General features: G+C 38.8%; 1 protein-coding gene across 5 annotated transcripts in view; it reads right to left on the minus strand.

The window, feature by feature from the left end:
- The window catches only part of STAU2 (staufen double-stranded RNA binding protein 2), a 169,899-nt gene that overhangs the window by 118,117 nt on the left and 28,501 nt on the right, over positions 1–23,281 (minus strand). The window lies entirely within an intron of this gene.

A 23,281-nucleotide genomic window follows, 5' to 3' on the forward strand; every position in this document is an offset into this window, starting at 1 on the left:
ATTAAACTAGACTGACTGAATCTAGATTCAATCAAACACAGTACTATATTTTCCTTATTCCTCTGAAAGGATCCTTTTTAAAGTGTGCTCTCTCCACTTTCATCTGTGGACATGGATGGCAACTTTTTTATATTCACTTTTTTATAATGTCTGAATTTTCATTAATAAATGTAACCCAGTCATTTCAGCTGTAAAACAAAATACAAAGTTGACCAGAGAGCAGCACACTTCAGAAGCAGACAAGTGTGAGTATGCACTCTGGCGTCAGTGTCCCTAAACTTTGTGCCTAATTCTAAAACTAGATTTATATAGAAAGAACCAAGCATAACACTGGCTCTTAATATGCCTCTGGCTATAGGGTCTTGGAGGAGTGAGCCAAGTTGCCTTTATGAAATGCAAAAAGTGAATATTTACTTTGCTTTCTTGTTTACAATTTAACAGTACAGTTTAACACACTTACTGAGAATTACTAAGGCCTGGAAATGCTTTTGCTTATGTAATATTTTAATAAAATTATATAAAAACTTCTGCTGGAAAGGCTTCTGGAGGTTATCTAGTCCAAAGCAACATCCAGAACGTGGTCAAGACCTGAAGTTAGACTGTCTTGTTCAGGCCTTGTCCAAGGTATTGTGGAGGTCTCCAAGGATGAAGATTCCACAACATCTCTGGATGACCTGTTCTAGTGTCGGACACTTTCTGGGAAACTATTACAAAGTTCCTACATGCCTTATGGAATTCAAACACTTGGCACTGATATTGTTGCAGATTTGAAGATGGAGCAGAAATCTTCCTCCCAGTGCCAAATATTACCAGCTTCCAGTTCTTGCCATCACAGGACTCCCTCCCAGTTTCCCAGCCCAATTAGCACTGACTCTCCCTGCTCCTCCTTTGGTACGGCTGGGAATTCATACTCTTGTACTTGCAGGGACTTAGAGAAGATCCAAGTGATCCCTTACTCATTTGATCTAGTGATGTCAGCAGCCTGTTGACACCTTCCTGCATCTTCATTACTTGGTAAAGGACAAAAACACAAATCTTCCGACACAGCACACCTCCTGCAGACAAGATCACTATCTCTACAGCCTAGCTAGAGCTCTGGAGCGAGCTCTGACTCAAGGTCTCTGATGTAACAGGAGAACTGCTCCAGATGGTGATAGGAATGGTGCCAGGTGGTGCATCACCAGCACTACTGAGCACAACCCCATCCTCAGCAGAGTTTCCAACTCCCTTCTGTATCTTCTGCTGTGCAACCTGCTGTGCCTGCTGCCTGTCTCTGGAAGCAGTGCTCCGGGCCCTGTATTTACATCTGCTCTTCCCCAGCACCTGCTGAAAGGGTGCTTGACCCTTTCTAATCAGATGACTGGAAGGAAAGCTCAGTACAGCTTTTGACCAGGAGTAGATGACAGAGCTTACTGGCAGCTGCTAGAGCTTGCTGGAAACCACAGCCTCCTGTAGATCTCTTTTCCCTGCAGCAACAAATACTCTCAACTTCTTGAAGAGTTCCAGGAATCTTCCCACCATCCCAGAAGATGGAGAAGTGGAAATGGCTGCATGTGTTGGCTGGTGCTTAGCACAAGACAAGCTGTGTCATGCAAAAGCAATAGGCACCTTGATAGCATGTCCCACCTCATTACTTCACAATCCTCTTTAAGTAGAAAAAAATGAGGTAGTGCTGTTAGCAACTACCTCGATTTAGGGAAAATACAATATCCATCAAAAGTTCCTGTTTCCTGTTGAGTTACTAGACCTACCTTTCTCCCCACTGCATGCAAAGGAGGAAAGCACATGAATTTAATCCACTTTATAAACTCAAATCCCACAACAAACCTTCTTTTTTCCCCGCTCCTCTCCCCACCTTTTCTTTTTAAGAGTGTTTAGGGAGCTATTTATGTGATAATAAGGAAAAATGATATTCAGCCTGTGGCTCTAGAGCCTCATGCAGCTCTTTGGCATTGCCAGAATGATTAAGCTTTTACGTGGTTTTGATTAAATTTTTCTTGCTCTCCTTGGCCTCAAGCAGAGTTGTAATACAGCACTGATAATATGAGCATTGCCAGGAAAGTGCAAAGGAACACCTGAAATCCTCAGAAAATGAACAAAATCTGTGAGGCTAATGGCTTCTCTACAAGGAACATGTCAAAGGAAACAACATTCTCCTCTTTTCAGTTATGAGGACAGAGACTGTATTGACAAAAGCCTCAAAAGTAATCCTAGTATTACAGTCTGACAGTACAGTGTGACAATTAAACTGAGTTTTAATAATGAATGTTTCTGCATCCTGAAGATGTACACTCATGTAAAGAACAAGCCCATGGAAAGGCAAAATGCTCTGCCACTGATCATTAACAAACCTTACTAGTAAATTACATATGAGTTATCAAAAAGGGCTGAAAGCATTAGCAATCTTTGGAATATATATATATATAATTTAGTGATTATTCTGCAATAATGTATCAGCACAATATTTTCCATCATAAGAACACCTACATGTCAGCTCTACACTACTCAGTCCTCTGTCACTCTGTTCAGCCACAGAACTGAAATAGTCAGGATTTCAAACAGCAACACCTCACATATGTTCTCATTAGGTCTCTAAAAGTTCTTAAATTATGTTAATTTAGAAATTATGCATCTTCCTGCATTCTACATGGCAGCTACAAATGCTAGGATTTTTCTTGGAGAAAATTCTTATGTAAAGGGGATTTTCAGATGATACTGGCACACTCGACAGAACATAAGCTGACCACCACAGCCAAATGACAGAAGACTGTAAGACTAGAAGACAACAAGATGGCATGTGAAATGATACATTCAGCTGGAAGAAATCAAAGTGTGATAACAGATAATACAGTCACATATAACCTACAAAAACAAGCTCATTTTCACCTGGATTTTCTGAACATTTCAAATTCTTAAAAAGATCCTCGAAATAAGAGGTCTGGAAAGCAGATTCCCTTTATTCCCTTTAAGTTCACAGCATCAGAAATCTACTCTTTTTAGCTAATGCCATTAGAACAGTCAACCTGAAAAAGGATATTTGCTCTATGAATGTGACCTTGAATGTCAAGTTTCAGCAATGAGTAAATATTTACAACTAGTTATAAACCCCCAAAAATAGGGGTTCATAACAGAAATGCTGACAGACCTCAACTAAGTTGGTGTGAGTGGGCGCCACTATAATTAAATAAATCACCAAGGTCTGCTGACAATTAGAAAACTCATTTTGGTTTGCCACAGAGACAAACAAAAATTCTGTTCATTATAATTTTACTGGAATATGATGTCATAACATGTAAGCATACTGAAACAATCTGCTGCTTTTCTAGCCAAAATATTAATTGCATACTAAGGAGCCCTTGGGGCCTCTTCCTTTTTGGCCATCAAATCCACACACACAAACACAAATAAAGTATTAGTACATACGTTATGTGTTCATACTGCATTTCCTGAATTTCTATGGATTCCTCAATGGCATAAATGTTTTTGAAAATATTGTTACCTTCTCCTTAGAAAGAGAAAAAAAGAAAGTACAAGATGCAGATCACAGAAACCGGTAAGTTTATTTAGATTTAGCCTCATGCTTAAACATCAGTGAATTTTTCTCTAATTTCTAATGGTCAACATATTCTTCAACTAATTAAAAAAGAAGAAATAAACCAAATTACTTCCCCACTACACAAGTGTTATAGGAAGTATTACCCTATTCCTATTCCATAATGCAAGGTGAAGAGTAACTGAAACCATATTTTACTGGTCAAGATAGAGGTCACTAAAATATTATCTATTACACAGTATGGGAAAGTCATTCTTCAGATACCAGCTTTGCTGGAAGGATCATTCTCTGCACCTTTTCTATCTGGCTCATTTTCCATATGAAGTCAATCAAGCTGGCAGCCCTACTGGCACTGTTTAATCAGAAAAATGCTTTGAGCTTTGTGAGTGGAGGGATAGAGAGTCACAGACCTTGCAGGGGAGTAGGAAAGAGCATTTGCTGTGAACAACTTTTTCTCCGTAACATTTGAAATTTCTCTAGGGGAGCAAGTTGCTTAGTGCAGCTGTTCCCTGGCTATATCCTATTTTCCTAAGCAGTCCATTAGACACGTGCATTTCTTACAGATGTGAATTCTATGGTTTGAAGAAGGAAACATCCAGTATAGTCACTTTTGTCTCCACGCAGTGAATCTCCTGGTTCTTTCAGTAGATCCACAACAACACCTGGGAACAAAGAGGCTCTCTTTTCCAAGTACTCCTTTTGAGATCTACAGTCTATTATTCTTGAACTGTGTCTACTACAGACTAGGCTGCCTGATCAAGCAGAGCCTATAGATGAAGCCTTGTTTCTCCAGTTCCAGGAAAGATTTTGCTCAAAGGCCCTTGTCCTGCTGGGGGACTTTAAAGACCCTGATATCTGCTGGGAAAGTAGCAGGGCGAGCTGTAGGCAATCCAGGAGACTAGACTCCTGGAATGCGTGGAGGATAACGTCTTAACCAGAAAAAGAGAAATATATCACCTCTAGAAGGAGGATCTGGTAACCTGGGAGGACTGTAAGGATGTCACAAGGTCATCTAGGAAGAAAATTAGAAGGGCCAAAGCCCAGTTAGAACTTGATTTAGCCACTATAGTTTAAGACAACAAAGAAAGTTTCTATAAATACATTGGCAGCAAAAGGAAGGCCTTCAGCATTGGTTAAATGCAGAGGGTAGTGACAGAGGATGAGGAAAAAGCAGAGATACTTAATGACTTATTTGCCTCAGTCTTTAACATCAAGACCAGCTGTCCTCAAAATACCCAGGTCCCAGAGCTAGAAGTTGGTGATGGGGAGCTGAGTGAAGTCCCCATAAATGAGAAGGAGATGGTTAGTGACCTGTTATGCTAATTAAACACTCACAAGACTATGGGCCCAGATGGGATCTACCCCAGAGTAATGGAGGAACTGATGAAAGAACTTGCCAAACCGTTCTCAATAACCTAAAAGCAGTTCTGGTCAACTGATGAAGTTCCAGCTGACTGGAAATTAGCAAATGTAACACCCATCTACAAGACGGGTTGGAAGGATGATCTGGGGAACAACAGGCCTGTCAGCCTGACCTCAGTTCCAGGCAAGGTTATGAAAGAGATCCAGAGTGACATCCAGGGTGACATTGCATAGCACATACAAGACAATGAGAGGATCAAACCCAGCTAAAATGGATTTGCAAAAGGAAAGCCCTGCTTGGCCAGCTTGGTCTCCTGTGACAAAGTGACTCACCTTAGTAGATGACAGAAAGGCTGTGTATGTCATCTACCCAGACTTCAGTACGGTCTTTGACACTACTTCCCCCACCATCCTCCTAGAAAAACTGTTTGCAGCATGTAAGGGTGGACTCTTTGACGATTAAAACCTAACCGGATGGCTGGGCCCAGACAGCTGTGGTGAATGCAGCTAAATCTGTTGGCAGCCAGTTGCTAGTGGTGTTCTCCAAGGAACAGTTTGGGGCTGGTCCTGTTCAATCTCAGTTTAATCTCTTTACTGTTGATCTGGATGTAGCGACAGAGTGCAGTAAATTTGCCAATGACACTAAGTTGGGTGTGACTGTTGATCTGCTGGAGGGTAGGAAGGCTCTGCAGAGACCTGCACAGACAATCAGCGGGCTAAGGATGACAGCATGAGGTACACTAAAGCAAACTGCCAAGTCCTGCACTCACAACTACCCCATGCAGCACTACAGGCTGGAGGAGGAGCTGTTCAGCAGAAAGGGACTTGGTAGTGCTGGTTGACAGCTGGCTGAATATGAGCCAGCAGAATGTCCAGGTGGCCAAGAAGGCCAATGGCATCTGTCTCAATAGTGTAACCAGCAGGTCTAGGAAACCCCCCTGTACTCAGCATTGGTGAGGCCATGCCCCAAATACTGTGTTCAGTGTATGTCCCTCAGTTTGAGGAGCTAGAGCATGTCCACTGAAGCACAACAAGGCTCATGAAGGTCTAGAAAATGTGTCTTATGAGAAAGAGCCAAGGGAGCTGGGTTTGTTTAGATTCAAGAGGAGGAAATGGCTTTAACCTGAGACAGGGGCAATTGGGATTGGATATTGGAAAAAAAAAATCATGATAAGAGTTGTGAGGTATTGGAATAGGTTGCCCAGGGAGGTGGTGTAGTCACTATCCCTGGAGGTGTTTAAGAGGCATCTGGATCTGGCACTGGGTGTTGTGGTTTAGTGGTGTAAGAATGGTAGTGCTGCACTGATATTGTACTTGATGATCTTAAAGGCTTCTTCCAACCTTGATGATTCTACTTTATGATTCCTGAACCGAGTAACAGATAGCCCTACCAGAGGGAATGTGATACTGGATCTGTTGGTCACCAATGCAAGCAAGCTAATAAGGGACATCAAAACTGGAGGCAGCCTGGCTACAGTGACCATGCTTTGGTGTAGTTCCAGTCCTGAGGGATATGGGTCAGAACCCAGAACAACCAGCATCTTCCCATTGTCATAACAATGTAATGAGACTGATGCTAAGAAATAAACAGCTCAAGACGCGTTCCACAGCAGTCCTGTCCCATTCATGATTTATACATAACCCCCAACCAACAATAGTAAAGAGTAAACTTAGGCTCCTGAACCTTAAGAAAGCAAACTTCCATATCTTCAAGGAGATAGTCAATAGGGTCCCATGTGAGACTGCTCTCTGGGACAAGAGCAGAACAGAGTTGGCAGATCTTCAGTGAATTCTTCCATGGAGCACAAGAGCTAGCAATTTCCAGGAGCAAGAAATTGGTCAAGGAAAACCACAGATCAGTGTGGCTGAGTTGGGGACTGCTAGTCAAACTAAAAGGAAAGAAGCAAATGCAGAGGCATGGAAACAAGGACAAGTAACCTGGGAAGAGTATAGAGATGAAGTACAGTTGTGTAGGGATGGGGTGAGGAGGGCCAAGGTGAAGCTGGAACTGAACCTGGCAAGGGATGTAAAGAATAATAAGAGGGGCATCTACAAGTAGGTTAACCAGAAAAGGAAGGTCAAAGAAAGTGCTCCCTGAAAAACAGTGCTAGAAAGCTGGTAACAACAAGTGAAGAGAAGGCTGAGGTACTCAACAACTTTTTTTGCCTGTCTTCAGTGGCAACCTCTCTCATATCGCCGAAGTTGCTCCTATTGTAAGTAAATGTCAGGTTCATGAGCGCTTGAGGAACCTGAATATAAACAAGTTTCTGGGACATGATGGGCTGCAACAGAGTCCTGAGGGGAATAAGTGGATTTAGTTGCCAAGCCACCCTCTACAACATCCCGCTCTCTAAACTGGAAAGAACTAGATTTGATTAATGGACTTTTAGATGGATAAGAAGTGTTTGGACAGTGCAGCATGAATGTGCAGCAGTTAGTGTCTCAGTCCTGATGGACATTCAGTGACAAGTGATGTCCTTCAAGGATCTGCATTGGGATTGGTATTATTTAGTATCTGTAATAATAACAAAGGGATCAAGTGCACCCTCAGCCAATTTGCATGTGACATCAAGATGAGTGGGGAGGTTGTCACACCTGAGGGATGGGATGCCATCCAGAGGGACCTGGGCAAGATCAAGAAACAGGTCCATGGGAATCTCATAAGATTTAACAAGACCAAGTGCAAGGTGCTGCACCTGGGTTGGGGCAACCCCTGGCATCAGCACAGGCTGGGGGATGAACAGATCGAGGGCAGCTTTGCTGAGAAGGACTTGGGGATGCTGGTGAATGAGAGGCTGGAATTAGTGGGAAATTCTTTACTGCGAGGGTGGTGAGGCACTGGAATGGGCTGCATGGAACAACCTGGTCTAGTGGAAGGAGTTCCTGCTCATGGCAGGGAGCTGGAACAAGAGGATCTTTGAGATCCCTTCCAACCTAAACCATTCTATGATACTATGATGAATGAGTCTGTCTGTTTTTTCTAGCTTACTTTCACATCTTCCAAAAACATTTTTAATGAAAAGTGAGCAAGGCACACACTATGTATCAGTTTTAGCTATAGACATCCCTTATTTGAATGCTGACCTCCTCCCAACTACCTAGATGAGAATTAAAAGAAGAAAATTCACATATACTTGTCCCAGATTAGTCTTCATTCAAAATATAGTATTAAATTATAAGTCAAATATCTAAAAACTTTAAATGAATTTAATTAATTCTGAATGATTCAGTATTTTTTCTCTATTTAATATTTGCAATGGTAATTTATGAAACCAATTTTGACCTAGTTATAGAAAATCCCTAAGCAAAAGAATGTTTAACTGACTATGTAAGAATTGCAAAGAAAACCATGGGATAAAAACATATTAACAGAAAGACATTCAAAAGCATCTGTCCATTTTTTAAAAAATAGTCAGAAAACATAACAAAGATGCTTCCCATTTTAAAACATAGAAATCCCTTCTCTATTTCAAATGCAAGAATGTAAGAAAATCCCAAATTAAGCAGTCAAGATCCATGAGTTGCAGGCAACTGCATAATGTAATCCTCTTTATCTGTTAAGGTCCATTAGAAAACAAACAAGATTACTTGCTTCTGCAGGGAGGATGATCTAGAAGCTGAGTTGATACTTAGAAATCTCCTACTGTTCACCTTGGCTATACTTTAACATATGTTATTTTGTTCTGTGTCAATAGTGTCCTGTAACTTATATAGCTTATTTATTTTTTTGTTATTTATCCTCCAAGGTGAGTTTTCCTACTCCCTATCAGCCTTTGCTTTGAAAGGGAACAAGTTTAAGTATTTCAGAACTTTTCTGTATAAAAGGCTACCCACTGTCTTGATCATCCTTTACATCCCTTCCCCATACTTGCTCCTGTTCTGAAATACAAAAGCCAAGAATGGTAGACAATATACCATATAAAAGGTCAACAGTGTCTGTATAGTAGGAATATTTATGTATCTATACCAGAAATATCTTGGTCAACACATCTTAAAAATCACATTTGCCTTTCTGCTAATTCAACCACATTAGTTCTTCTCAGATTATCTTGCAAATACTTAACAATATAACACTTCTGTTCTGCAGTTTTCAACTGAATAACCCTCAGGCGACAACAGAATTAGCACTACTAGTGCCTCTGTTATTAATCTTACATTTTAGACAGGAAAGTCTAGTCTTGTTGCATTTCTAATAGATCAGTCCTCTCTTATCACCCAAGTCTTCCTCCCTATCTTAACCTTTCTGTGTACCAATTATGCCTTCTGCATCTCATGAACGTTTTTCTACGTGTGCAAATACCTTTAACAAAAATAACTTAAAAGGTTGATTGTAAAACTGCAAGAGCTTACTTAATAATCTTCCTCATAGCTTAACTTTTAATACTGCTGATTATTTTTCTTTTCCTTTCCCCACCCTGCATTTCTTACACAAATCCCCTTCTCCTTCAGTTTAATGAAAACATTATCCTTATCTAATACTATAAAATGCTTAAATGAATCTCACAAATATAAGATTTACTTTACTCTCTTTACCTAAAAAATGAGTTGGCACATAACATGTAAGGTTAACACATTAGTCATACACAATCTACCTTTAATACACAGTAATTTCATGTTGAGTTTTGTATCTTTCTGTCTGTCTTTATTTATACTTTCTTTTGAATTTTGTTATGAGTCTGGGAATTTTTCATGAAGCTAATGTTAATTCCCTTTTCTGTTTTCTTTTCTTTTCCTGAGCTAGAGGCTATGTAGTTCCTTCAAGCAGTATGAGTAACCTAGTAAAAAAAAAAAAAATGTTACTCATATTTCCACAATCACAATATCAAAACATTCCGAAGTGAAAAAGAAGAGGGAGGAGGATTCAGTTTAACATAACATTAACTAATCTGGAATCTTCCCAGCAGAATTTGTGATGACAAGACAATAATATTGCCACATTACTATTTCTCTGAATTCCATGTTGCTCAATAGATATTTGACTGAAATAAATATTTCAATATTTACTGTCTCCATTTATCACTTTATCACTACTTTGTTTACCATTTAGAGCAAACATACTGAAGTAGCTATGGAGCACTAGTTTCAGAGTAATTTCAAGTCTCTGTTTCCAGTTTTATTGTTCTCTCTCCTTCAATTGAAACCCTTGAAGTTAGGATGAAGCACTTGTCAAAGTTCCAGAAGGGTCTCAAAACCAGCCCAAGTACTCTCTCTTAAAGAGAAACTAGTGTAAGACATATGTAAGGAGGACAAAAAAAAAACAGGCTAAGAAGAAGTAATGGGGAAAAACTCAGGTGAGAAATGATCATGAGAAAAAACTCCCAAAGTACTGTACACTGAAGACTAAGGTATTAAAAACAAGGGAAAACCAACAGAGATGAGAACAAAATTTTATGATCATCTGAAGAAGTATTTTTCCCTATCAACTGAATAACTAAGTAATGAGAAGTGTCTACAAATCATCAACTTATTCTTGACTGTAAAAGTAGCAAAAATAATAAAGGAACATAATAAGAATACTGTCCCCAGAGTTAAAGACATTGGAAAATGTCAAGTGGACAGTGCTGAAATGGAGTTGGGGGCTGGGGGAAGGAAAAGATAAATGCAAGGAAAAAGGTTCTTTTCTGTGACACAAACCCAAGAACAATAAGAATTAAAGGGAAAAACATAATGAAGCTGTGATGTACACTGTATACTTTAGAGGTTAAAGCAGACAGCCAGAAGACAAACATCTCATACTCTTATTTACTTCAACTCATAAAATTTCCCATGAACTGTATTAATCACTAATCTTTACAAGCATGCAGAGTGGTTACTGAGAATGCTGTCCAAACAGCCATTACAGTAAAAGAACATAAACAATGTTGCATATCTGACTACAGAATCATTTTCTTTTTACATAAGAAATTCATGTAAAAAAAAAATATCATGTCACTTGCCAGCCTAGACACTAAGTAAATGAGAGCATGAAGTATCTCACTTATTTCATTTTATCATGGATTTATGCCAGTAATGTAATACTAATAAAAGTGTTACTAGTAAAAACATCTCAGGGCTAGGAGTTCATAGGAATTAATTAACCTGAAAGTCCAGAGGAGAAAGGCCCAAGAACGCTCACAGAGTGATTCTCACCATCCAAATTAAATTCAAATAATTAGTGTGTACTGATCTGCATTCTTTTCCCACTGTGAGAAATGTAAACATACAGGAATTAAATTGCATTATCGTGAGTAAGAAATTTAACCTATCAGTTTAAAATTGGAAATTGAAGGATTGAAAGTAAGAACAAGCTGAAAAAGCACACTTAATTCTGATTTAATAGGCCACCCCTCAGCAGATGAGTGCAGTTAAATGAGGATGCACACACCCCTACCTTGCTAGTTATCAGCTCTGCAACCTCTAAAAATGGCCATGCATGGACAGCTAAAGCTTCTATCCAGAAATCTTCTCCTCTGTGCCATCAGACTTGAAAAGAAACGTGAGAGAGAGCTTGATCAATTACAAAGGGAGAGCATTTTATGTTGCCCTGAACATCATATCAGAATGCTGACAAAAAAAGTTGATGGCCTTAAGAAGGAAGATTTATCTACACCTGTAAGGGAAAAGGAAGGTGTCTGTTAATCAACCATACAGAAGATTGTAAAGGGTCAAAAGGTCAGAAATCAAATATGGTTGGTGGAGCCCTTAGGTGCTTTGATAAATTTCTTCTGAAAAACATTAAAAGTGCAAATTTCCTAGGGAAGCAGACATAGTAGCCTTTAATATTCTTTTTTATTATTTAATATTATTTTTCAATCTTTTAATGGATTTTCACCAGTGACTGACAAGTAAATAGCAAGTCATTGCTAATACAAATGCATAAATAATGCAATGAGACTGCCACAGTAGTGGTCACCAAAGCACAATGACTGATTTCAATTGGTCCAGTGAACAAAATTTAGTACTGAATATTAGCAAAGAAAAAAAATGTAGATCATGTTAGATCAGTACATTAAAATACAAGGTTGCAGACTTTCTAAAAAGTAGGAAATATAAGAAATATTTATAAAAGGGGGTGGAATTGTATTGTAGAGAACAGGGGCTCAAATGAAGTCTTGAAGGACAGAGATACCAAGGACGGTAAAAATGGAATCATAGAATTATTTAGGTTGGAAAAGACCTCTAAGAAAATTGATTTCAACCATTAACCTAGCAATAACAAGTACACCACTAAACCATTTCATTAAGTGCCACATTTATGTGTCTTTTAAATCCCTCCTGTAGCAGTAACTGAAGCACTTCCCTGACAGCCTGTTCTATTGCTTGACAACTCTTTCTGTAAAGAAATTCTTCATAATATGTGGAATGGTTATTACAATGTTTGACTTAGTTAAACAAGGTCAACATAGAAATTACCTTTACTGAAATGAACAAAGGTTCTGCTGCTGATGTCCACCTCCTTAAGGATTCTCATTTCTGTTTCCCTGACACTAGTGTCAGACTTGAATCTAAATCAATAAGGTAATTAGACTCCACATTCTCCTCTGTTGTGGAACAGAACCTCAAAGCTAAATTTTGGGCTGTTTTTTGTCCAGAGACTATTTCCCTTTTAATCACAACACTAAGGGATTCAACCCCATTTTAGCAAAACATATAAGCCAAACAAATGATGGTGCCAAAGTACCTGATGAGCACCTGTGAGTGCACCTATCCTTTCTGTGACAGTAAAAAGCAACTTAAACTGGCATCCTTCTTTAAAATATCCTATAAAGACAAGGAGATCTTTGGAAGATCCTGTGAATTGGCATTTCAGAAGAGATGTTAACTGTACTTTTCTTTCACAGAACACAAGCACCCACCAAAACCGATATTATATGTGTGAATATAGATGTGAAAAGACATTATTACACAGTGATTGCTGGTGAAACGTTCTGCCTTCAGACTGAATATATTCTGTTACAAAACAATCTTTAAAAACTTTCTTCAGAGTACTTAATACTTCCTCATTCTGTGGCAGAACTTTCATTTCAAAAGTGACAAAGACTTTGTAGGGATAGAGTACAATTCCAGTCAGATCTTAGAGAGTTACAAGCTGTTATAAAAATCAGCCACTAACCTTTCTGCTTGCTTCCCTCAGGAAAATTATGGCAACCTCTCAAAGTAAATTTTGAGCTCTAAGAGCAGCTCACCTCTGTCATTACCAAAACAAGCAGGCAAAGGAAGGAGAACATATTCACTAGAAACCAATATTCAGGTTCTGGAGACAGCAGAAAGGCCATAAGAAGAAAGGAAGCCACACATGCTTGTTTCCATTGAACCCACTATCTCACAGGTATCCCATCTGAAATATCCTTAGTTCAGCAGAAGTACAGGAAAAAGACAAGGGTGAATAAAAAGCTAAGTGTGTGGAATGAACAAACACACCCAAAATATTCCTGCTCCTGGAGGAGCATTCTGAATCAGTGCTTGTTTTCATACATACCAACAAGACCAATCTTCTGTCCATATCCTGAAAGTAAAGCTGGCTTTGCTAAATGCAGGGCTAGAGAAAGAACACCCAGTGAGCTGCAAAGCCAACAGACGGAAGCGATTCATGAGGTGCAGGGTGTTGGCTCTGAGGATCTTTGTATCAGAAGGTTTACAGGAAGTCTCTCAAGTGGAAGGGCAGTGTTGAAAGATAGACATTAGGAAACCAAAGGTAAGGACTGTATTACACCTTTTTGTTTTCAGCCTCTGTAAGAACACAAAAAACCACATCGGAAACTTCGAGACACATCTGGAGCCAGATGCATTTCCTCCAGAGCAGAGAAAAATCTGAGGAAGTTAAAGACCCAAAAAAAAGAACAGTGTCCACTGAAGAAGCTTCAGAAGAATTAGTCAAAATACGAGCCAAGGACCACAGAAGGCAAAGGCACTCCTCTTAGCAGATAGAGCAAGAAAGCAAGTGATCTGGGAAGGTCACTATATCATGAAAGAAAATTAATAAAAATATTAATTAAGAAAAGATTGAAGCATTAGGGCTTAGGAGTTCCTCTACAAATAGGGCCAAGAAGTCATTGACAAAACTACTTCATCTTGAACAAAGACTGTTTAGAATGCTGCAATAATGTAAAATGCCATGCCTGATGCACCACATTTTAGGCATGAAGAGCGATGAAGCATCTAGAATGCTCTACAATTAAGGCTAAAATGATTTTAATGATACCAGGTAAGTGCATTAACTTGGAGAATGAAGAGACGCTGTACTTGGAACACTAACCTCAAACCTTGCTCTCTATTCTGTCAACTTGATTTTTAGCCTTCATAACGTTATTTTAACAGCTGTCAGTGTAATAGTATAAATACACTTAAGAACATATATGTTATTGCATATACACATGTGATTACATGCACACTGTGTCAGGACACATCACCCAACATAATTTTGTGTGCATTGTGCAAATTCATAATAACAGGGTGAGGAGATTACAGAAAAATCAGTTGTGGACAGAATTTAGTGGAAACTGTAAATTCCATATCAGAATCTGGGTTTTCTGATCCCATATATCCTATGTATATTTAAGATTTAAAACACTGTAGAAATTAAATATTAGCTGCCAAAAAATTTATTGCAGGAATAAATATCCTCTGCCACTTAAGGAATCTTATTTTGTTTTAAACCAACCATATAATCACTATTGTCTAAACTGATAGCTACTGGCAATGGCAAAGCTCATCACCTGCAAGGTCCCTTGCCACTGTTCTTTTGGGAAAACTATCTTAAGACAAACAGATGTTTCTGCTGTTTTAAACCAACAGGAAATGGACTAACTTTCTCCTTTTTCCTTTCCTAGAAACAGATACTAGCAAAGAAAAATCTTAGCACAGCTGTACGCAACACTTTTCTTGTAACAATATGTCTGTGTGGGAGGCAGGCAACCAGTGGGAACTGGCCAGGGGAAGTGAAATGTAGCAAGCAGAAGATGAACACAAAGAGTTAATTGGAAAGTCTGTGACTGGATTATTACACCATAATGCCAATACACTGGCAGGGAAAATAAAAGGGTGATGTACAAGGCTTCACTTCAAGTATGATATGAATCCTAGCTCAGCTGGTAATGTACACAACTGAATTAAGCATCAGCTGGCAATCTCAGTCCCTTACAAGCAAATAGGTGTTCAAATAATCAGAAAGCTTCTTTAGTACAAATAGACTGCAGGTTAAATGGCCAAATTGTAGTCTTATCTTTAAGGAAATGTTTTTAGGTCAGGCCTGAGGAATGAATTAATATGATGAAATGCAGAATTCATACTTTATGCAGATAAACCAAACATTTAATTGTCACTGCTGGCAAACTGGCATCCTTTACTCACACTAGCTTTACATAAAAAAGGAAAACTGCCATTGAAGCTACTGTATTAGAGCCTCAGTTATTATAGAAGATGAAAACCTGAAGAAAATTATGAGACAGAAAACCTGGTTTTAATTGATTTGTATTGGAATTATGACATTTTAAAGTCCTGAAAAGCTTCCAAATAGAAAAAGGCAACTTTTTTTGAGAATGCTTTTGCTGAGAAATTATTGTACAAATTCATGCTGCCATCTAATGGTCTAAATCAGCTATTTCTAGCTGAACAATTAAATCTGAACAATCACTTGCATTATTCTTTGGACTATGTTTTTTCCTCCCAGTTTTAATCCTTTGAAATTGATATCTGTTGTTCAGAATTAAATAACAGCATATTTAAGGCGATATACCCAATTTTAACTTTTAATTTCTATTTCCAAGTAGTTTTTAATATTTCTTCAAAGGTTTTTTTCCTAAACTACTGGGAGAAGTTTGAGGAATGCAGAAAGGAGTTTTTGCAAAGTCCCTCAGTAAAGATTTTTATCATCACACCTCCCAATCCTTAAAATACAAATTTTAAGGACAGAATTTTGCAACATTGATTAGAAATGCAGGCAAAGCACCTCTGATTCTGGCTTTTTTTGGGGGAAGAATGTTGTACCCTACAGCTAAGGTCTGAAGCTGACAACTGTAGCAAAGTAAAAATCCCAGAGACACCCTACACTGCTCCCCCACAAACCGTTGATTTGTTTGCTGCAATCAGTGCAACACAACAAGCTCCAGAATTGAGGGTTCACTTCATGTGGGGAGCAAGGGCACTGGTATCCACAGCCAAAGAGCTTCTTGCAGCAAAACAGTACTTTATTCAATCAAAAGCATTTCAGTGCTTGCATGCCTGCCTATCCTCAAAACTGCTGTTACCCAGATATGTCCCTAAATAGTTTGTTCTTTTAATACTTTTCTCTCTCACTTCTCTCTGGGGACAGATTTTTGTCTTTTTTTCAGTCCTTCCACTGCGACAGTCAAATTACTCCCACTATAGCACTCACAAAATTATTGCAAATCAACATTCTTAGGATTATTTCTCAGAGCAGGATTCAGCTCTGGATCAGATGCCTAAATTTAGGTATTTAGTTAATGTGTAGAAACTAAGTTGTTAAAAAAGTGAAGCTCTGGAGAGATCCATACAAAACATAGACAAACTAGCTTAAGGCATGACAAACAGAATTCTGGACTAGGAATTGTTCCGACTAATTTTTCCACTGGTTATAAATGGAGACTGAGACTTTCTAATGCACAGGCAGAGACTATTCGAAAGGCATCTGAGCTTGGATCAAATCCCACCAGCACCCTAAAGAACTGCACCTAGCTGTCTAAACACAAGCACACAGCACAGCTTGAGATGCAGTCGTGTACCTAAACATCCCCATGATGTGACACAGAACTGACCCATGAAACAGACAAGTTTCTCACAAATAGCTGGAGTTCTAGTGCATTATATGAAATGTTTCGATGACTGAACATCACTTTTAGGGATTCTGTCAATTGCCTAAACTTAGCTATGCAGGGCCATTTGAAATGCTCTAGGGTATCTGACCTTCCTGACCTTCTGCTTGACCTTCCGCTGCCACTCTAGTAAAGGTCTCCTCTAGGTCTTCTGCTAAATCCATTGGTACCATGTGGATGTCTCACACACCCTACAATGTCTCAAGTGGCATTAGAGACCTATGTTTAGGCAACTTAGTGTCCCACATCTGCCACAGCATATTTGCTTGGGAAAAAAAATCTGCTTTACACACAGCTGTGCATAAAATCTTCCTCTGCTTCAGCAAACCCCAACATAAAACCTCAATAATGGGAATTCAGCAACAGATAATAAGCTAATCATGTGCCTAGAGTAACAAACAAACTACTGCATGGATTAATCTAAATTTTACATTTTCCAGGTTGCTGGCCAATCTAATCAATACGATAGAAGTCTTTCAGATCAAACAACCTTTTGTATTATGCACTGGAATATTTGTGCCTCAGATGAGGCTCTCCATGCAGAGAACAGTCTTTTGCTAGAAGGTTAAACAGGGTGCTCAAGCAGCACAGGAGAACATCTAAAACTCAGGAAAATTCCAGACTTCATTCTCTTTCGGTAAATTAGGTAACAGGGTTGTATAACTGTAGGTGTAGTTTTGGAGATGGCACTATCAATAATTTTTACATTGTCTCCTGCATTGCAACCCACACACTTCAAGTTTGGTGTCTACAGCTGTTCTTCTGGCTAGATTTTCCTTTTTTTTCCCTCATAGGACTATGTAACTTTCGTAAAACAAATTAAGCCTGGTGAGAATTTAGACTGCATTATTAAGCATTCATGTCAAGTAATACTTCCCTCAAATCTTTACCCTTTGATGCACATATTAAATATTTAGGTCAGCATTCATAAAAGAAACAGGCTCTTCATTTTATTCCATTCTTTCACCATACAATCTTTTATAAATATGACTTGAGAATTTTAGCAATTTATCCAGTGCTCACAGAGTCTACTCTCTCTTTGATCATTAGATTGGATAACATGTTAGTTCACTATGAAGCTAGCAGCTGCAGATGTAGTTGGCCAAAGACCAACCCTCAAGCTTTCTTTTATTAGCCCTCATTTTTAAAGTGCTTGTTCAGTATTTAGGCACTGGTCCACAGGGTTAATATACATCACTTCAGGAGCAGAGAAGTCTACAGTTGCATGCAGCAACTGAGTACCCAGCAGGCGAGCAGGTTACCTGGCAGGTAGGCACTACACACCCAGGTAGGGTGATAGCCTGTGCTTTGTGACCAGGCAGTGGAGCTGGATCCACAGGAGGCAAGGATATGCTGCTGCCTTATTTTTCTGAGTCTGGTCTTGCAAAGGGCACTGTAAAGAAGCATTGATTAACATCGAAGAAAAATGTGCTCAGAATGGTGGAGCTATGAAAAAAGAGGAAAAGAGGAAGGGTTTTTGCACTCCCCCGTGCTCTGAGGAGAAAGAGGATAGTCTTCTCCTTAGTCTGCAATACACAATGTATATGCAGGAACAAGCAGCCCTACACAAGACCACGATGAAGGCTCAGTGCAGCAGAAACTGTCCAAGTGCACAGAAGCTGTAGTTTATCCTAGGGTCACCACCACTTTGCGTGACATCCTTGCAGAGCTATCACACCACCCAAATTCCTAAAAACCAAGCAAGAAACTGCTTTAATTACTTTATTTCCGTTCTTTAGCTTGTCATTGTTTTGTACTCCCTTTGTTCCTATATTTCACAAGTGTTTTTAATTTTGAAACCTCTTTTTTTTATATATATATATAGATTTTTCAAGCTCTCTAGATTGTGATGAGACACATATTAAGGAATTTTATATATTAAGAAAACAACTTCTGAATTCTCCCAAAACACAATGGTTGGGTTTTATGAGCTCTTTAATACAACTTTCTAAACTAAAACATCAAAAACTGCTGTTCAGTTTCTAGTGGTTTTATTTCTTGGCTGAAAACTCTTAGTTTAGGTAAATCTGTAAGATATAAATTTACAGACATTCTATAATTGAAAGTATTGCAGGACAATTAAACTTCAGGAATACTCTCTTCAGTTCTAACTGAAGGAAAAAATAAAACAAACCAGCATTCAATGGTAACAAGGGGAGTTGGACAACCCTGTAATCAGAATTGATACCTTATTTTATTGTTTAACTGCTCTAATTTAAACAGCCATGTTTTTAATTCTTTTTTACATGGTTTAAGCCAATTCCATTTAAGCCAGAGATGCGAGGGAGTATGGGTTCTAGCAATGGCTACAGATATGAAAGCAAGCACATGTTTTGTCCTCAGCTCTGCCAATAGTTTTCAAACCTGACCTGCTGTCTCAAGGCTTGGGCTGTGCTGAGTAGCGTGCCAGTTCTCCTGACTCCTGCCAAATGCTGTGCTGACAAACACGCAAGCTACATCAGTTAGCAACCCAGCCCTGAAAGCATCAGCACCTCCTTCCCCAGAGTCAGCCTGGAAAACACTTTGATTAAAGAAGCCATAAAAATGAAATCTTCACCATTTTCAGCTTTTCTGTAACATAGAGTTTGAACTGGAAGGTCTTAGTGTGCTTTTGATGCAAAATTGCTTGAAATTCCAACCTGTGAGTTTTTAAATTGGTTGTATAAAACTGGTAAATTCTGAGTGCCAAAAGAGTATTTTCCTCTATTACAATCTCTTTTAGGAATATAGAAATCTTTGCAAAATAAGAAGTTGTCTAACATGGCTGGATTCAGAGCTGACAACTCTTTTAAAAGCTGCCTTATCAGAGGCCATCAAACTTTCTTTTACCAAAGTTGCATGTATTTTACTTCAATAAAGAAAATCCAGAGAAGACTCCAAGTTGTTATCTACATTGTGAAATAAATTAACTGTAGTATACAGATACCCAAGCTACCAGAGACCTAAGCTGGTAACTTCATATGATTCAGCTCACCTCACACAGACTTCATCACCCTGTCACAATATGCAGTATAATGGCAACTACCCAATGCTGTTAACAAGTTAGCCAGAACTGTATTCACTATCTTGAGTGAAGAGTCAGCATGAAAACATTCATACCTCATCCAGTTCCAAGCTGGACTGTGTTTTATCTACTTAGCTACCCTAAGAGGGGAGCTGACTTACCCTGTACTTTCTAACTCAGCACAGGAAGAGACTTACAAAGCTAAGACCTTACCACGGTGTTAAACACTGCCTTAAATGTCTTGCTCCCTGCCATGCTGAGTTTTGCATGCACAAAGCTCTATAAACAGTCAGTATCCAACACCAACCCTGGTGCAGCACTACCAGCACTGTGAACAACAGGTAGGTAGAACATGTCCTGATAAAAACCATAGAATTACTATGGGAAAGTGTTACTAAGAACATTTGCTGCATTGAAGAGAACAACTGTAAAGAATGCTCATTTGGGACATCTCATCACTTGCCTTCCATGCTGACTGCTAGGAAAACTTGCCCCTTTTCCTTTTATCCTCTAACTAGTTTGCTTTCCTTTTCCCTATGAAAATAGCTATCACCATCACTATAAATTTATGGCATCAGCTGCAGACCTTGCAAATGGATGTTGGCCCCTTACAAACCTATTTCAGCATCCTCTGTTCAACATACTGCACATATAAATATGCTCCACAGCATGTGAAAGAATAGTCCTTCACACATTTAAATCAACCTAAGTTGCCCTTACATTCCAAGTACACCCATCCCTTTCTGCTGAAGGCACAAGCTCCTGTGTGACTAGAAAAGAAGATGTCTAAGTACAGTAGTTGTAAGTCAATAAGTAACTTCTGCCTTCCTCTCCCCTGAAAAATTGATTCATTTCCGAGCAGCTCAACTTCCAGTGCTGAAGGCAGGAAATATTCACGGACACAAAGTCTAGGGACAAACGAAGGAGGAGGAATCACTGCCACTTTGACATAAATCATCTTAGCCTGACAGGAATCTAGCCATAAACTTTGCATACGAATTGCAACTCTCGGATCATGTTTCTATGAGGTACTGAAAAGGATCTTTTGTGCAACTTGAAACACTAGACTTTACTGGTATAGAGATATGCCCTGGAATGAACTTAATAATCTATTTTTTCCTCGAGACATTAGTCTTTCCAGTATCAGAGTTTCCCTAATGCAATCTCCTAATCTTTGTCTGTATCTTCACCTATTTGAAAAGCACATTTCTTTAAACAGAGATCAGTAAAGGGAATGCAGACACAGTAAAAAAGACAAAGCTTCCAATTTTTAATGTATTTTTTATCTTTTTTAATAACAGAAAATAACCTACAGTCAGAAACTAATAAAAATGAAGAAAAATAATGTAGCATATTATCTACGTTAATTCTCATATCTTGTTTTTAACTGTCTATATAGTCTGCATTTACTTGGGTACTTCAGCAGTACTTCTATTCCACTACCCTATTCCCATAAATCAGCAAGTGAATGCTAAATACAATGTGGCAGTAGAAGAAAATAAATGTAACATATTATACCACAGGAACATAACACAGTGCTGCATCATATGCTTCACATTTCAGACCTCACTGGCTATTGTAAACGATCCAGTCTGTGTCTCCAGGCCTGCCTGTGGCGAGGGTGAGTAGGAGGTGCCCAGGATGCTGACAGGATGAGGTGCAGGACCGTGCCCATCACAGCCTGTGCCCCACAGCACAGCCAGGCTGAGCCATGCGGGCTGTGCCGAGCTGCAGGGCCCTTGCTCAGCACGGGCACAGGACGGGGCTGTGCTGCTCTAACCCCTTGGCCACAGGACAGACTTGTGGCAAGAGATGGGTCCCTGGGCAGCTCCCCCTTGGTACCATCTGCACGGCCCTGCCTTTATCTGACAGCACAGCACGAAGTTTTCACAGTACCATCATTCCTGAGTATTCCTGACAGGGTGTCTCCTTGTAAGTCCTGTAAGAGTGTGAATACCCAAGAGGGGTTAGTCTCTGCGGAGGCTGAGGTCTGCTGTGGTGCCTGTGGGAAACAGTCCTGGTCAATGCCACACTGCTCAGGGCCCAAGGCAGCTGAAGGTATGGAAGATTATCTGTAATATCCACTTCTGAAACCAGCAGGTCTAATAAACAGCATTTAAATGATGCCTTACAAAGTCTAAGTGCCTTTCTTACTCTGATCATAAAGGGCCAGCACCTCCTTATGCAAAACAAGGCGAGAAACAATTATTTCTAACAGAGTAGTCCATCAACAGTACTATACAGATCATTTTTCTGCTTCCTCTTTGCTCTGGCATTCATGTGTGTACATGGCGTGTGCACAGCGGGTATGTGTTCATGCAGATAAACAGGTATGTCCAGTTATTTACTACTTACTGTTAGTTATTACTCAATTTACTAACCACAGTATTATTAGCTATTCTGCATGGGTAACTGCACTCAAATAAGCACAATTAAAAAGCAAGCACAAATTGTGGCCTTCTGTCCCACTTAGCCTGTTTGTTTTGTGATCAGAAAAATCAAGTGGCCTTGGCTACCTAATGTGCCCAGAAAAATAACCTTCATGTATCATTTTACCCTAACACCAAAACATGGCTCTCATGAAAGAAAGTTTCCAAAGAAGCAAACTTATAAATTGATCTAGACACACTAATCATTTTCTATGAAAATAAATATTAAGAGTTAGCAACTGCTGAGTGTTTTGATGTTCTATTTCCACCAATACCTTTCCATAATTAAGTTCAGATTCCAGAACTCCAGATTTTATGCCTTTAACTAGCTTTCATTTTTTCCAATATAGCGTTATATCTGCTAGTCAAGTTAATCTCATAATAAAAGCAATTCAAATAAATGAAAGATTTCTAAATATTAAACAAACTCATTTCAAGCATCATAATTATCTTTTTAAACCATGATGGATGTAAATAGACACACAGGTAAGCAATGACTAGAAATATAAGACAAGTGATACAAAAATCAAGCACTGTTCCACACAGTAATTAAAGGGTTTCTTCCGTGTTATTTTGATTTTTTTGGTCTTCTATAATTCTAGGTATTGTTGTTATAACACAACACAACCCACCAGCCAAGCAAATTTAAAAAAAAAAAAAAACAACAAAAAATCCTACTCAGAATGAAGTGTTAAAACCCTACACTTCCCAAATTACCATAATTAAAAAGTCTGGGGAAAAGTAAAATAGAATTACGTAAACTGAAATATTTTCCTTAGACAATTTTGAAATGCTGTTTTTTTTTAAACTCCTTAATTTTTCAACATTGCAATAAATTCAATTTCTAATGAAGAATAATTTTGAACCAAAACACTCCTTCAGAGTTCAAACCCTCAATCCATTTGACAATTATGAGATGCACAAAAATGAACATGAAATTCATCAAGTCAAGATTTATAAAAAATAAAAAAATTTTCACTGATAAAACATGTCATTAGAACTTTCTGACCTGTTTTGGTTTGGTCTTTTCTTATATTACAGATCACATTTTGTCTCACTTTTGGAGCTTCAAAAGACCTGATCTAATACAGTTCCTCTGGGGACAAATATGGAAAAATGGGGA

Source organism: Lonchura striata, chromosome 2, assembly GCF_050655825.1.
Source record: "Lonchura striata isolate lonStrDom1 chromosome 2, ASM5065582v1, whole genome shotgun sequence".
In the NCBI taxonomy this organism is placed as follows: Eukaryota; Metazoa; Chordata; class Aves; order Passeriformes; family Estrildidae; genus Lonchura; species Lonchura striata.